Source organism: Artemia sp. Qi Xiang Cuo, chromosome 17 (genome assembly GCF_049724085.1).
Source record: "Artemia sp. Qi Xiang Cuo chromosome 17, ASM4972408v1, whole genome shotgun sequence".
Taxonomy (NCBI): Eukaryota; Metazoa; Arthropoda; class Branchiopoda; order Anostraca; family Artemiidae; genus Artemia; species Artemia sp. Qi Xiang Cuo.
Window position 1 is genome coordinate 18,068,642 of NC_142810.1, and position 15,749 is coordinate 18,084,390.

Sequence of the window (15,749 nt, forward strand, 5' to 3'; positions counted from 1 at the left end):
TTTATATACCATATAATTATAAATTTATATACCATATACCATTTTTAATACCATATAAATACCAAGAACATTAATAAATACCATTTAACTACATAACTATATTAAATTATAAAACGTATTATAAAATATAATATAATATATAATTGACTATTATATTAAATATATTAACTATATTAAATAATACCATTTATATTCTATGTAAATATAAATTGTATACCATATACCATTTTAAATACCGTATAAATACCAAGAATATTAATAAATACAATTTATGGCGAAGCTTAAGTTTAAATACAATAAAATACAATTTATAATAAATTATATTTGTATCTCCTGAGCTTAACTTTAAAATGGCCTTTACTTTCCTTTGAAAAACTTATTTTTAGGAAAGTTTTTTTTAATTGATTTTTGTTCATTTTTCATTGCAATACGTTTCAAGTTTTTGAAAATTTCTTATTTCAAAATCAAACTAAAAAAAAAATTGTTCATCGATGTAACAAAACTGGTATCAAAGTAACAATATCAAAGTGAAAAAATCGGCTTGTGTCAACCTCGGAGTTCTTATTATCTGATGTTTGAACTATTTTTGAAAAAATTGCTATCCCAAAATTTGTAGTGGTTGGGTTTTGGCAAAAAGGGCGGGAAGGGGGGGGGTGCTAGTTGCCCTTAACTCTCTTAACTCTAAAAAGTGAACCAAAACTTTCAATTTCCAATAAAATGAGCCCTCTATGAAGTTCATATAAACCTCCCTTTCATAAGAACCATACATACCTTTTGAGCAAAACTTAGAACGCCTTTCCCCGGGCCCTGGGGGGTTGTATTGACGCCGGGATTTTTCTTATCCGACCTTTGAACTATTTTTAACAAAATATCGATCTCAAAATTTTCATCAGATGGGTCTGGAAAAAAAAGGCGTGGGGGGGGGGGGTTTAGTTGCCCTTGGATCCCTTTTGACAATTAAAAAGTAAGCTTGAACTTTCAATTTCCAATCAAATGAGCCCTCTCTGAAGTTTATACGAGCATCCCTTTCATAAGAACCATATATGCCCCAGGGCATAATTTGGGGGTGTGTCGACACCTGAGTTTTGTTATCTGACTTTTGAACAATTTTTAACTTAATGGCTATCTCAAAATTTTTATCAAATGCATTTGGGGAAAAAGTGGCGTAGGGGAAGCTAGTTGCCCTCCAATCTCTTTTGACTCTCAAAAACTGAACTAGAACTTTCAATTTCCAATCAAGTGAGCCCTCTATGAAGTTTTTACGATTATTCCTTCCATAAGAGCCATATATTCCCCCCCAGCATAACTTGCAACGCCTGTCTTCGGGCCCTGGGGGGCTATGTCCGCCCCAGAATTTTCGTTATATGTTTCTTTGAACTATTTTTAAAAAATGGCTATCTTAAAGTTCTTATCGGATGGGTTTGAGGAAAACAGGACGTGGAGAGGGGGACTAGGTGCCCTCCAATCTCTTTTGACTCTTAAAAAGTGAACTGGAATTTTCAATTTTTAATCAAATGAGCCCTGTTTGAAGTTTATACGAGTATCCCTTCCATAAGAACCATATATGCCACCATGGCATAACTTACAACGCCTGCCCTGAATACTGTGGAGAGAGTGTCCTGCTCAAAGATATAATTTCCAAAACTTTGAACTACGTTTAACAAAATGGGTATCTCAAAATTTTGATTGGATGTGTTTGGGGAAATGGTGGGCGTGGAAGGGGTGATAGTTGCCTTCCAATCACTTTCGACTATTAAAAAGGGCACTAACCATTTAAATTTCCAATCGAATGGGCCCTTTGGAAGTTTCTACGACAACGCTTTCTATAAAAACTTTATATGGCCACAGGGCATCACTTACAACGCCTACCCCCTGGGCCCTGGGTTGTTGCGTTGATACCAGAGTTTATGTTACCTAATTTTTGAACAATTTTATTTGCCCTTAAATGTCTTGACTCTAAAAAGCAAACTAGAACTGTCAATTTCCAATCAAATGAGCCATCTATGAAATTTATACAAGTATCCTTTTCATAAGAACCATACTTGCCTTTAGGGCAAAACTTAAAACACCGTCCCCCGGGCCCTGGGGGGTTTTATTGACACCGGAGTTTTCTTACCCTACCTTTGAACTATTTTGAAAAAAATATGTATCTCAAAATTTTCATCAAAAACAAACAGAAGATGGGGGGGGGGCTAGTTGCCCTCGGATACATTTTGACTATTGAGAAGTAAACTCGAACGTCCAATCTATGAAAAAATGAGGACTCTCTTAAGCTCATTCAAGCTTTTCTTCTACTACAACAAAATAATCCCACGGTCACTGTTTGAAATACCTACCTCCAACCCATGGGGGGTTGTGTCGAAACCTGAGTTTTTGTTATCTGACTTTTGAAGAATTTTTACTTTATGATGATTTCAAAATTTTTATCGGATGCCTTTGGGGAGAAAGGGGCGTGGGGAGGGGGGGCAAGTTGCCTTCGAATCTCATTTGACTCTCAAAAACTAAACTAGAACATTCAATTTCCAATCAAATGAGCCCTCTATGAACTTTTCACGAGCATCCCTTCCATAAGAACCATATATTCTCACAGGGCATAACTTACAACGCCTGCCCTCTTGCCATGGGGGCTGTGTCCACCCCGAAATTTTTGTTATATGGTCTTTGAACTGTTTTTAAAAAATGGCTATCTTAAATTGCTTATCGGATTGGTTTGAGAAAAACGGGCTTGGAGGGAGGGGGGGGGGAGGGGCTAGGTGCCCTTCAATCTCTTTTGATTCTTAAAAAGTGAACTGAAACTTTCAATTTCCAATCAAATGAGCCCTCTTTGAAGTTTATACGAGCATCCCTTCCATAAGAACCATATATGCCCCCAGGGCATAACTTACAACGCCTGTCCCGGGCCCTGCGGGGGGGTTGTTTCGACACCGGGGTTTTGTTATATAATCTTTGAACCATTTTTAACAAAATAGCTATATCAAAATTTTTATCGGATGCATTTGGGAAAAAAATGGAGGAGGGGGCTGGTTACCCTCCGATATCTTTTGACGCTTAAAAAGTGAACTAGAACTTTCAATTTCCAATAATATGACCTCTCTTTGAAATTTATACGAGTATTCCTTCCATAAGAACCATATATACCACCAGGGCATAACTTGTAACCCTTGCCCTCAAGACTGAGGGGGGACTGTCCTGCTCAAAGATATAAGTACCAGAACTTTCAACTACGTTGAACAAAATAGATATCTCACAATTTTTATTGAATGTGTTTGGGAAAATGGTGGGCGTGGAAGGGGTCTAGCCATTTCATCACTTTCGACTATTAAAAAGGGCACTAGCCATTTAAATTTCAAATCGAATGAGCCCTTTTTGAAGTTTCTACGACAGCGCTTTCTATAAGAACCTTATATGCCCCCAGGACATAACTTACAACCCTTGCCCTGAGGGCTGTGGGAGGGGAGTCATCCTCAAAGACCTAATATCCCAAATTTTCAACTACGTTTAACAAAATGGCTATACATAATACATAACTTACCTTCCTTGCCCTGAGGGCTGTGGGGGGTCATCCTCATATACCTAATTTCCCGAATTTTCAACTACGTTTAACAAAATGGCTATCTCAAAATTTTGATTGGATGTGTTTGGGGAGAAAATGGGTGTGAGAGGGGGTTAGTTGCCCTCCAATACCTTTCAACTATAGAAAAGGGCACTAGCCCTTTCAATTTCCAATCGAATGAGTCTTTTTTGAAGTTTCTACGACAAAGCCTTCTATAAAAACCTTATATGCCCCAAGAGCACAACTTACAATCCTTGCCCTGAGGGCTGTGGGGGAGTTTCCTCCTCAAAAACATAATTTCTACCTGGAAATCAATTACGTAGAGCAAAATGGCAATCTCAGAATTTTGATTGGATGTGTTTGGGGAAATGGTGGACGTGGAAGGGGTTTTAGTTGTCTTCCGATCACTTTTGACCCTTAAAAAGGGCACATGGGCGCCCATAGGCTGAATTCCAGGGGGGTCAAACCAGGTCTATTTGTACTTTTAATGCTATATAATAGAAATCTCAGAACAAAAATATAAAACTAAGACAGCATAATTCAGCCATGGGGGAGGGCGCCCCCCCCCTTATGGGTGTCCATGAAAAGGCACTAGAACGTTCGATTCCCAATCGAATGAACCTCCCTTGAAGTTTATACGACGGCCCCTTCCATATGAAGTGCCTCTGGGAAAACGAATAATAATAATAATAAAACTTTGGAGCCGTATGGCCTTTACTATAGGTAAAACTATAGCGTTTCCCCTGATATTTTTATTTAATTTCTATAAGAATCCTTAGTTTGGCTTAATATTAGTATGTTCGAGAAACTTCCTTACGAATTTTATTCCTAACACAAATAGTATTGCTTTATTTATTTTTTTTTCATTAATTTCTGTTTGTTTTTAATTGCCTAAATTTCAAGTTTTCCAAAACTACCATTTCAAAATAATTTTTATTCCAAAATGACAGTTTTTACAAGAAGTAGTATTAATAAACTGAATTTTCTCTTCCTTGATCCACTAATAAACACAAATAATATGGATGAGTGCTCATAGTGCTTCCACATTGTGAGCATGACATTAGTAACACTTTTTCTGCATTTTGTAGTAGGCTGGTAAATTATGGTTCGATGACAATAATATGGATGAGTGCTCATACTGCTTCCACATTGTGAGCATGACATTGGAAACACTTTTTGTCCAGTTTGTAGTAGGCTGGTCAGTCATGGTTCTTGCTATTTACATAGATGGTTCTTGCTTGCTATTCAAATAAATTGACAGTTTTTGCAAGAGCTAGTATTATTAAACTGAATTTTCTCTTCCTTGATCCACTAATAAACACAAATAATATGGATGAGTGCTCATAGTGCTTCCACATTGTGAGCATGACATTAGTAACTCTTTTTCTGCATTTTGTAGTAGGCTGGTAAATTATGGTTCGATGACAATAATATGGATGAGTGCTCATACTGCTTCCACATTGTGAGCACGACATTGGAAACACTTTTTGTCCAGTTTGTAGTAGGCTGGTCAGTCATGGTTCTTGCTATTTACATAGATGGTTCTTGCTTGCTATTCAAATAAATTGACAGTTTTTGCAAGAGCTAGTTTTATTAAACTGAATTTTCTCTTCCTTGATCCACTAATAAACACAAATAATATGGATGAGTGCTCATAGTGCTTCCACATTGTGAGCATGACATTAGTAACTCTTTTTCTGCATTTTGTAGTAGGCTGGTAAATTATGGTTCGATGACAATAATATGGATGAGTGCTCATACTGCTTCCACATTGTGAGCATGACATGGGAAACACTTTTTGTCCAGTTTGTAGTAGGCTGGTCAGTCATGGTTCTTGCTATTTACATAGATGGTTCTTGCTTGCTATTCAAATAAATTGACAGTTTTTGCCAGAGCTAGTATTATTAAACTGAATTTTCTCTTCCTTGATCCACTAATAAACACAAATAATATGGATGAGTGCTCATAGTGCTTCCACATTGTGAGCATGACATTAGTAACTCTTTTTCTGCATTTTGTAGTAGGCTGGTAAATTATGGTTCGATGACAATAATATGGATGAGTGCTCATACTGCTTCCACATTGTGAGCATGACATTGGAAACACTTTTTGTCCAGTTTGTAGTAGGCTAGTCAGTCATGGTTCTTGCTATTTACATAGATGGTTCTTGCTTGCTATTCAAATAAATTGACAGTTTTTGCAAGAGCTAGTATTATTAAACTGAATTTTCTCTTCCTTGATCCACTAATAAACACAAATAATATGGATGAGTGCTCATAGTGCTTCCACATTGTGAGCATGACATTAGTAACTCTTTTTCTGCATTTTGTAGTAGGCTGGTAAATTATGGTTCGATGACAATAATATGGATGAGTGCTCATACTGCTTCCACATTGTGAGCATGACATGGGAAACACTTTTTGTCCAGTTTGTAGTAGGCTGGTCAGTCATGGTTCTTGCTATTTACATAGATGGTTCTTGCTTGCTATTCAAATAAATTGACAGTTTTTGCAAGAGCTAGTATTATTAAACTGAATTTTCTCTTCCTTGATCCACTAATAAACACAAATAATATGGATGAGTGCTCATAGTGCTTCCACATTGTGCGCATGACATTAGTAACTCTTTTTCTGCATTTTGTAGTAGGCTGGTAAATTATGGTTTGATGACAATAATATGGATGAGTGCTCATACTGCTTCCACATTGTGAGCATGACATTGGAAACACTTTTTGTCCAGTTTGTAGTAGGCTAGTCAGTCATGGTTCTTGCTATTTACATAGATGGTTCTTGCTTGCTATTCAAATAAATTGACAGTTTTTGCAAGAGCTAGTATTATTAAACTGAATTTTCTCTTCCTTGATCCACTAATAAACACAAATAATATGGATGAGTGCTCATAGTGCTTCCACATTGTGAGCATGACATTAGTAACTCTTTTTCTGCATTTTGTAGTAGGCTGGTAAATTATGGTTCGATGACAATAATATGGATGAGTGCTCATACTGCTTCCACATTGTGAGTATGACATTGGAAACACTTTTTGTCCAGTTTGTAGTAGGCTGGTCAGTCATGGTTCTTGCTATTTACATAGATGGTTCTTGCTTGCTATTCAAATAAATTGACAGTTTTTGCAAGAGCTAGTATTATTAAACTGAATTTTCTCTTCCTTGATCCACTAATAAACACAAATAATATGGATGAGTGCTCATAGTGCTTCCATATTGTGAACATGACATTGGACACTTTTTCTCCAATTTGTAATAGGCTGGTCAGTCATGGCTCTTTCTATTTACATAAATAGTTCTTGCTTGCTATTAAAATAAATTGTCAGTTTTTCCAAGAACTAGTATTATTAAACAGAAAAACGAAAACTGAATTAAACTGAATTAAAAAAAAACTATTAAAAAAGAGAAAATGAAGGGTTATTGCTTGCTATTTAAATAAATTAACAGTTTTTGCAAGAACTAGCATTATTAAACAGAATTTTCTATTCAATGATCAACTAATAAGCACAAATAATATGGATGAGTGCTCATAGTGGCCACATTGTGAGCATGACATTGGAAACACTTTTTCTCCAATTTTTAATAGGCTGTTTAGTCATGATTCTTGCTCTTTACTAGTTCTCTGCCTGGAAAATTATCCTTTTCTAGATACTTTCATTTTTTTTAAAAAGAACTTGTTTTCTATTTTATTTCTGATTATTTTATATCTGATGAAAGGGGCTGTCCCGTCCTCAACGCCTCGCTCTTTTTGCTTAAATTTGACTGTTTCTCACAACTTTATTTTTTAAAACAATAAAAAACTTCAACAATAAAACACCTCTTAGCATGGTGATAAAACTTGATCCACTAATAAGCACAAATAATGTGGATAAGTGCGTTTTTTAAAACAATTTTTTTATTTAATTTCAATAAGAATCATGGGGGGCTAGTTACCCTCCAGTCACTTTCGACTATTAAAAAGGGCACTAGCCCTTTCAATTTCCAATCGAATGAGTCTTTTTTGAAGTTCCTACGACAAAGTATTCTATAAAAACCTCTCGGGGGAAATAATTATACCCCCAGGGTATAACTTACAACCCGTGCCCTGAGGGCTGTGGGGGAGTGTCCTCCTCAAAAATGTAATTTCTATCTGGAAATCAACTACGTAGAACAAAATGGCTATCTTAGAATTTTGATTGGTTGTGTTTGGGGAAATGGTGGGCGTGGAAGGGGTGTTAGTTGCCTTCCAATCACTTTTGACCCTTAAAAAGGGCACAAGGGCGCTCATAAGCTGAATTCCAGGGGGGTCAAACCTGGTCTAATTGGCAATTTTAATGCTATATAATAGAAATCTCAGAACAAAAATATAAAACTAAGGCAGCATCATTCAGCCAGGGCGCTGGGCCCCCTGCCATCCCCCTTATGGGTGCCCATGAAAGGGCTAGAACTTTCGATTTCCAATCGAATGAGCCTCCTTTGAAGTATATACGACGACCCCTTCCATATGAAGTTCCATACTATAAGCAACACTATAGCGTTGCTTCTGATATTTTTATTTGATTTCTAGTAGAATACTTAGTTTGGCTTAATATTAGTATGTTTGAGAAACTTCCCTACGATTTTTAATCCTAACACAAATAGTATTGTTTTATTTATTTTTTTCATTACTTTCTGTTTGTTTTTAATTGCCTAAATTTCAAGTTTTTCAAAACAACCTTTTCAAAATAATTTTTATTCCAAAATGAATTGACAGTTTTTGCAAGAAGTAATATTATTAAACTGAATTTTCTCTTCCTTGATCCACTAATAAAGACAAATAATATGGATGATTGCTCATAGTGCTTCCACATTGTGAGCATGACATTGGAAACACTTTTCCTCCAATTCGTAGTAGGCTGGTCAGTCATGGTTCGATGACAATAATATGGATGAGTGCTCATAGGGCTTCCACATTGTGAGCATGACATTGGAAACACTTTTTCTACAATTTGTAGTAGGCTGGTCAGTCATGGCTCTTGCTATTTACATAAATGGTTCTTGCTTGCTATTCAAATAAATTGACAGTTTTTGCAAGAACTAGTATTATTAAAAGGAATTTTCTATTCCTTGTTTCACAAATAAGCCCAAATAATATAGGTGAGTGCTCATAGTGCTTCCATATTGTGAACATGACATTGCACACTTTTTCTCCAATTTGTAGTAGGCTGGTCAGTCATGGCTCTAACTATTTACATAAATGGTTCTTGCTTGCTATTTAAATAAATTGTCAGTTTTATTCAAGAACTAGTATTATTAAACGGCAAAAAGAAAACTGAATTAAAATAAACTATTAAAAAAGAGAACATGAAGGGTTATTGAAAAAAAGAATATAAAGGGCTCTTGCTTGCTATTTAACTGAATTGACAGTTTTTGCAAGAACTAGTATTATTAAACTGAGTTTTCTATTCCTTGATCCACTAATAAGCACAAATAATATGGATGAGTGCTCATAGTGTTTCCACATTGTAAGCTTGACATTGGAAACACTTTTTCTCCAATTTGTAGTAGGCTGTTTAGTCATGCTACTTGCTCTAGTTCTCTGCCTGGAAAATAATCCTTTTTTAGATACTTTCATTTTTTTAAAGAACTTGTTTTCTATTTTATTTCTGGTTATTTTATATCTGATGAAAGGGGCTGTCACCTCCTCAACGCCTCGCTCTTTTTGCTAAAGTTTGACTCTTTCTCACAACTCTATTTTTTAAAACAATAAAAAACTCCAACAATAAAACACCTCTTGGTATGGTGATAAAACTTAATCCACTAATAAGCACAAATTTTTGGATAAATGCGTTTTTTAAAACAATATTTTGATTTAATTTCTGTAAGAATCCTTATTTTGGTTTAATTTTAGTATATTGGAGAAACTTTTCAACGATTTTTAGTCCTAACACAAATATTATTGTTTAATTTTTTTTTTTATTAATTTCTGTTCATTTTTAATTGCCTAAGTTTCAAGTTTTTCAAAACTACCAATTCAAAATATTTTTTTATTCCAAAATAAATTTAAATTTTTGTTAGAACTACTATTATTAAACTAAATTTTCTATTAAGCACAAATAACATGGATGAGTGCTCATAGTGGTTCCACATTGTGGGCATGACATTGGAAACACTTTTTCTCCAATTTGTAGTTGGCTGGTCAGTCATGGTTCTTGCTATTTGCATAAATGGTTCTTGTTTGCTATTTAAATAAATTCACAGTTTTTGCAAGAACTAGTATTGTTAAACTGAATTAAAAAAAAATTAATTAAACTGATTAAAAAAAAAAACTATTAAAAAAAGAACATAAATGGTTCTTGCTTGCTATTTAAATAAATTGAAAGTTTTTGCAAGATCTAGTAATACTAAACTGAATTTTCTATTCCTTGATCCACTAATAAGAACAAATAATAGGTGTAATGTTCTCTCCTTTGTTTCTTTATTTTATGCATTTAATGACCCAAGCACCTGCAAAAATAAAATAAAACACAAGAATTTAGAATATTAGAATATCTGCACCTCCTCTCTTCCAAAACCAGACAGTCACAGTGTTAGATCTTCCTGTTGCGAACGTAACTTTCCCAATCGATGCTGAGGTTCATATGTGTCACAGGCTTCACCGTCCTTCCGGAACGGGTAGTTGTACAACATCCAGCAGTTGATGTAACCGGGTTGGTCTCGTTGTCGGGGGTAACTTCTCTGCAGTGGTTGTCGAGTGAGTCACGGGGTAAGGAACTGGTTGGTTAGGTGTCACTGATGTTGTTATCAGATAAGTTTGGACAAGAGAAACCTCCGAATGGATATTTGTAGGTTTTTTTTTGCGGGTGTTATTATCCTGGATATCTGTTTTTCTAAAGCGGATATATCGGCGATTGCGCCTAATCCTACCACCGCTATCTAGAAGTACGGTATAAGATCTAGGAGGGTATGGGAGCTGTTCAGTTACAATTGATTTTTTCCATTGTTCATCTTCTTGCAGCTTCACCCCGACCTTTTCTCATGCTCTAGTAGGACTGAGATCTTTGGCTGATCTGTTGTAACACATCTGCTGGATTTTCTGGGCATTTCTCCTTCTTTGTTCTATCTCTACCGGATTTGTGTGTTTTGGTATTAACGCTCGTGGTACAACTGGCAGTATGGACCGAAGTTGTCGATTCATAATCAACTGCGCTGGAGACTGGAATCCATCGACGGGTGTGTTTCTATACTCCAATAATGTAAGATATGGATCGCTTCTGCTGTCCAAAGCTTTAGCCATAATTTGCTTTAATGTTTGTACCGCTCTTTCACTCATTCCATTCACCTGTGGATATCGTGGACTCGAGGTTATATGTTCAATGTTCCAGGTTTCAGTGAATTTCCGGAACTCTTCCGAGGAAAACTAGGGGCCTTTGTCAGAAGTCATTCTTTCAGGTATTCCATTCCTTGAGAAATGTGCTTTAAGCTTGACTATAACTTGATGTGAGCTGGTATAACTCAACTTATCTACTTCGAACATACGGCTGTAGTAGTCAACAGAGATGAGATATTTCATGTTGCCTTATCAGAGACAGAGAATTAAAGATCTAACACTGGGACTGTCTGGTTTCTCTGTCTCTCATAAGGAACGTGATCCAAACTCCACTGTGCTTTCATCTGCTATCAACTGTGCTCCAAAGTCATGCTGTGATACGTCTGTAATAATTTCTACATCGGTAGCACTTTGATCAAAGTATGAGAGGTTGTCTCAAATTGCTTTCTGGATGGCTTTTCTTGCAGCATTCTGCTCTTCTTTCCACTGGAACTCCTTAGCCTTGGTTAGCTCTCTCAGTGGCTGATTCAGGGTTGAAAAATTCGGAATGTAGGCCTATTTAGATAGATAGTTGTACATACCCATCAGTGTTTGGAGCTCTTCTTTGTTTGATGCCGATGGCATTTCACTTATAGCACGTGTTTTGCTTGGATCGGGTCTGACTCCCATGGTTGTCAACAGGTGCCCAAAATAAAGTACACTTTCTTGGTCAAAAGTGCATTTGTCTTTATTAAATCTCACTTCTTGCTCTCGTGCTCTCTGTAGCACTGACCGTAATACCCGACTCTTTCTCACAACTCTATTTTTTGAAACAATAAAACACCTCTTGGTATGGTGATAAACCTTGATCCACTAATAAGCGCAAATAATATGGATGATTGGGTTTTTTAAAGCAATATTTTTATTTAACTTCTGTAAGAATCCTTAGTTTGGCTTAATATTAGTATGTTGGAGAAACTTTCCAACGATTTTTAATCCTAACACAATTACTGTTGTTTTATTTATTTTTTTAATTAATTTCTGCTCGTTTTTAGTTGCCTAAGTTTCAAGTTTTTCAAAACTACCATTTAAATTTTTTTTTCCGAAACAAATTGACATTTTTTTCAAGAACTAGTATTATTAAACTGAATTTTCTATTCCTTGATCCACTAATAGGCACAAATAATATGGAGGAGGGCTCATAGTGCTTCCACATTGTGAGCATGACATTGAAAAACTTTTTCTCTAATTTGTATTCCTCATATTCATCAATAATCTTTTTATTGCTGTATCTGAACAAGCTAAGCGAAGTTGCTGCAGTATTTGTGATCAGAATTTTGCTCCACCCAGTGAGGCAGCTCAAGACCCAGTGCTATTTGCAGATGATAGTACTCTTGGCTTGGGTGTTCAGACATTAATGATACTTCCCTTATCAATAAATGCATTTTGTTTTTGGCTGCCAGTAAAACACCTCAGCAATATATCGAGAACGATGGGGGGTATTAAGTTGAAACTTTTGGGGCTACTACTATTGCTGATTTTGCTCTTTCAATTTAAATAGATAAAATGAGTATGAATGTATCCAGGTTGTCAAAGAGCATAGGCTGAATCTTTTGGGAAAGATATTAAGTTTTATTTTTCAGGTCAACTTAAAAGGTTATAAAATTAAATAAAAAAATCACTGTTCGTACCAGGATTAAAAATTGTTGAAAAAGTTTCTCCAACATACAAATATCAACCTCATACTATGGATTCTTATAGAAGAAAACTGAAAAGATATAAAATATATTTTTTCATGAAAAAAACCATGCCAATAAAAAACAAACATAAATTAATTTAAAAAACTTTCCACAAGACAAGTTTTTCAAGAAATAAAGAGCTACATTAAGACAAACAATGATCATAAATAGCCATTAACATAAGTACTGTTGCTTGGCTTTTGCTAAAATTGTCAGTAATGAGCAGCTGAAGACGACAGTAGTATAGCGTAAACAAGCAACAAGGATAATTTTTAAAATAGATGTAAATATTTCTCTACGTTTTTGTTCCAGGAATCCCGGCCCATCCTTCAGCCACCGCGCCCCTCCGTGGGGGGGGGGGTGTTCTTTCCTAAGTGCTTTTAATCGTGTCGTTGCATTTGTTTAATGTTTTTTTTTCAAGTGCCTATTTTTTGTAAATAAAAAATTGATATACAAATGTTTTTTAATTTTTGTAGTGCATTTATTGTAAATAAACAAACATGTATTACTCTTATTTTTTGTGTTTTCGAACATAGGAAATTATTATTTATTCAACAGATAGATGTATTTTACAGTGAGAGAAGTTATATGTATCAATTTAAAACTCCATTCACATGTTTTTTTTTACGGACCATCAATGTCTGGCAAAATGACACTTTTAATGAACATAATTCAAAATCATAAAAATATGTTTTTAGAAAATCCAAAAAACATCTACAATTGCTACATCGTGTGGCAGGACTCCTATGATAAAATAAAGACTATAGTGCCAGACACAGAATTTATACAGGGGGTTGATGTGTTTAATATTATTGAACCAAACTCATATTTGGGGTCATATGGTCCGTATGGGCGATGGCAGGCTCCCTCATAATGTTTGGTGTTGGGTCCTCCCCCCCGGCATTAAAAGACGTGGACAACTCTTCAGAGGTTGTCGTGGAGAGGCACCGTTGTCGCCTTATGCGCCAGCAGTATGTAAACTCATGGTTGGTTATTGATGATTTAGCTGAATCCATTGAAGAATGGTCTCTGGATATACTACAATTATTCACGGTGCGATCTCATCATGAACCAATTTTCGTAACAGTCGTCCTGCACAATCTCTTTCATCAGAGCAAATTTTTGAGGACACTTGATTTGAATTGTGCTTATTATATCATCTGCAAGGCTGTTCATGATTCAAGTTCCCTCATAACTTTAAACTGACAAATGTGTCCAGTGAAGCGAAATCCTACTCTCAACATATAATCAGGCTAGGAATAAACCCTGTGGTTACATTCTACTGGATCTTAATCAGAACACACCCAAAGATTTACGTTTAAGTCACCTATATTTTCACCTATATCTACCAGTGAACAGTAAAAAGGGTCATTAATTGCCATCATAACACTGAAGAAACTACATGAAAACACATATATTTTCCGTCCTAGGTAATTCAAAACCAAGGCTTTGGAAGGCTAAATTCAAACATGGCCTGCGGCAATGTTTTTGGGGAAGGGACAGTGCTATGAAGGGGACACCGGATTTCCCAGCATTATTTAACAAAACGATCAGAAATTAAATATAAAACAAGTTTTTTGACTGAGAGTAAGGAGCAACATCAAAAATTAAAACGAACAGAAATTATTACGTATATAATTGAGTTCGCCCCAAGTCAATACCGCACTCTTTAAGCTAAAGTTTTTTTTTTGTACTTTCATAAGAACTATTTATTCTAATTAACGGCCTTTGTGATTAAGGCCGTTTCGCTTTGTTCCATTCTTAAAGAATTGGAACAAAGCGTAAAGAGCGAGGTATTGACTAGGGGGCGAATCCTCTAATATACGTCATAAAAATATACGAATATAGAAGTTTGTTACGTAAATTAATTCACAAGTTACGTATATTTATTTCTAATAAAACGTTTGTAAATAAAATTAAACAACTCTCGAGAAAGCCATTTAACCAAAAAAAAAGTAAAATTAATATACAAATTTCGTTTTAATTATTCATGTGCGGTGAGCCAAAATCAAAACCTGCATTAATCCAGAAACGTTCAGAAATTAAATGAAAAAAAGTTTTTTTTAACTGAAAGTAAGGAGCAACATTAAAACTTAAAACGAACAAAAATCATTCCGTATATGAAAGGGGCTGTCCCTCCTCAATGCCTCGCTCTTTACGGTAAAGTTTGACTCTGTCTCACAGCTTTATTTTTTAAAACATTAAAGAATTTTAGCGTAAAGAGCGAGGAGGGGACAGCCCCCTTCATATACGGAATAATTTATGTTCGTTTTAAGTTTTAATGTCGCTCCTTACTTTCAGTTAAAAAAAAACTTGTTTTTTTATTTAATCTATGTAAAAAGACCATATTGGACACTTTGTTGATGAACGATGTAAAGTTCGGATCGACAATGCTTCGAGCACATTCTTTTGGGTGGGTTACGTCACAACGACTCCTATTTCGCTCACTCTCGCACATTTTACCGAAGGCTGAATTTCAAATGAGCTTAAAGATTTCATTTTCAACCTTCGTTTTCGCTTCAGAAGAACGTCTTCAGATAAGGCTTTTCGTGAAATTGGAGGGCCGCATGAGTCTTTGTGACCTTAAAACCGTTGGCTAGTATCAGCTCAAGAGCATGTAGTGTACGACAATGTTTTGTTTCGGATGAAGGTCGGCATTCAATTTTTTTTTTAAGGTGTCCAGCGCACACCCCGGTGGTCTACCAAAGAAACATTATATGAATTCAGTGAGTCTTTAGACACTGGTCTGTTTATGCACGGGAAAACTAGGAAACAGGCATCTACACTCATTTCTGAAGACAAAGCAAGACCAAATAAAAATTTTACAGAGGGAGGGGAGAGCATTCAATGTTTGAAAATTTATTTTATTTTTTACAGAAGTGCCTTATTTCTAATCCTTAGACAACTGCTTACAGTACTACCTAGAAAACATCTTTAGTGGGGCAAAAAAAAAAAAAAAAAAAAAAAAAAAAAAAAAAAAAAAAAACCGTGACTATATAATATCTACCAAGAAATTGCTGATAACTGTAATATAACTAATTTAATTTATTATCTGTAATAAATAATTAGACTAATAAATAAATCGACGGAGAACCAAAGATTTCAAAAAAAGACAGAATACACAACAGTACACAAAAAAAAAAAAACTGGCAAACATTAAAAGCAGCTATTTTTCTGAACCAT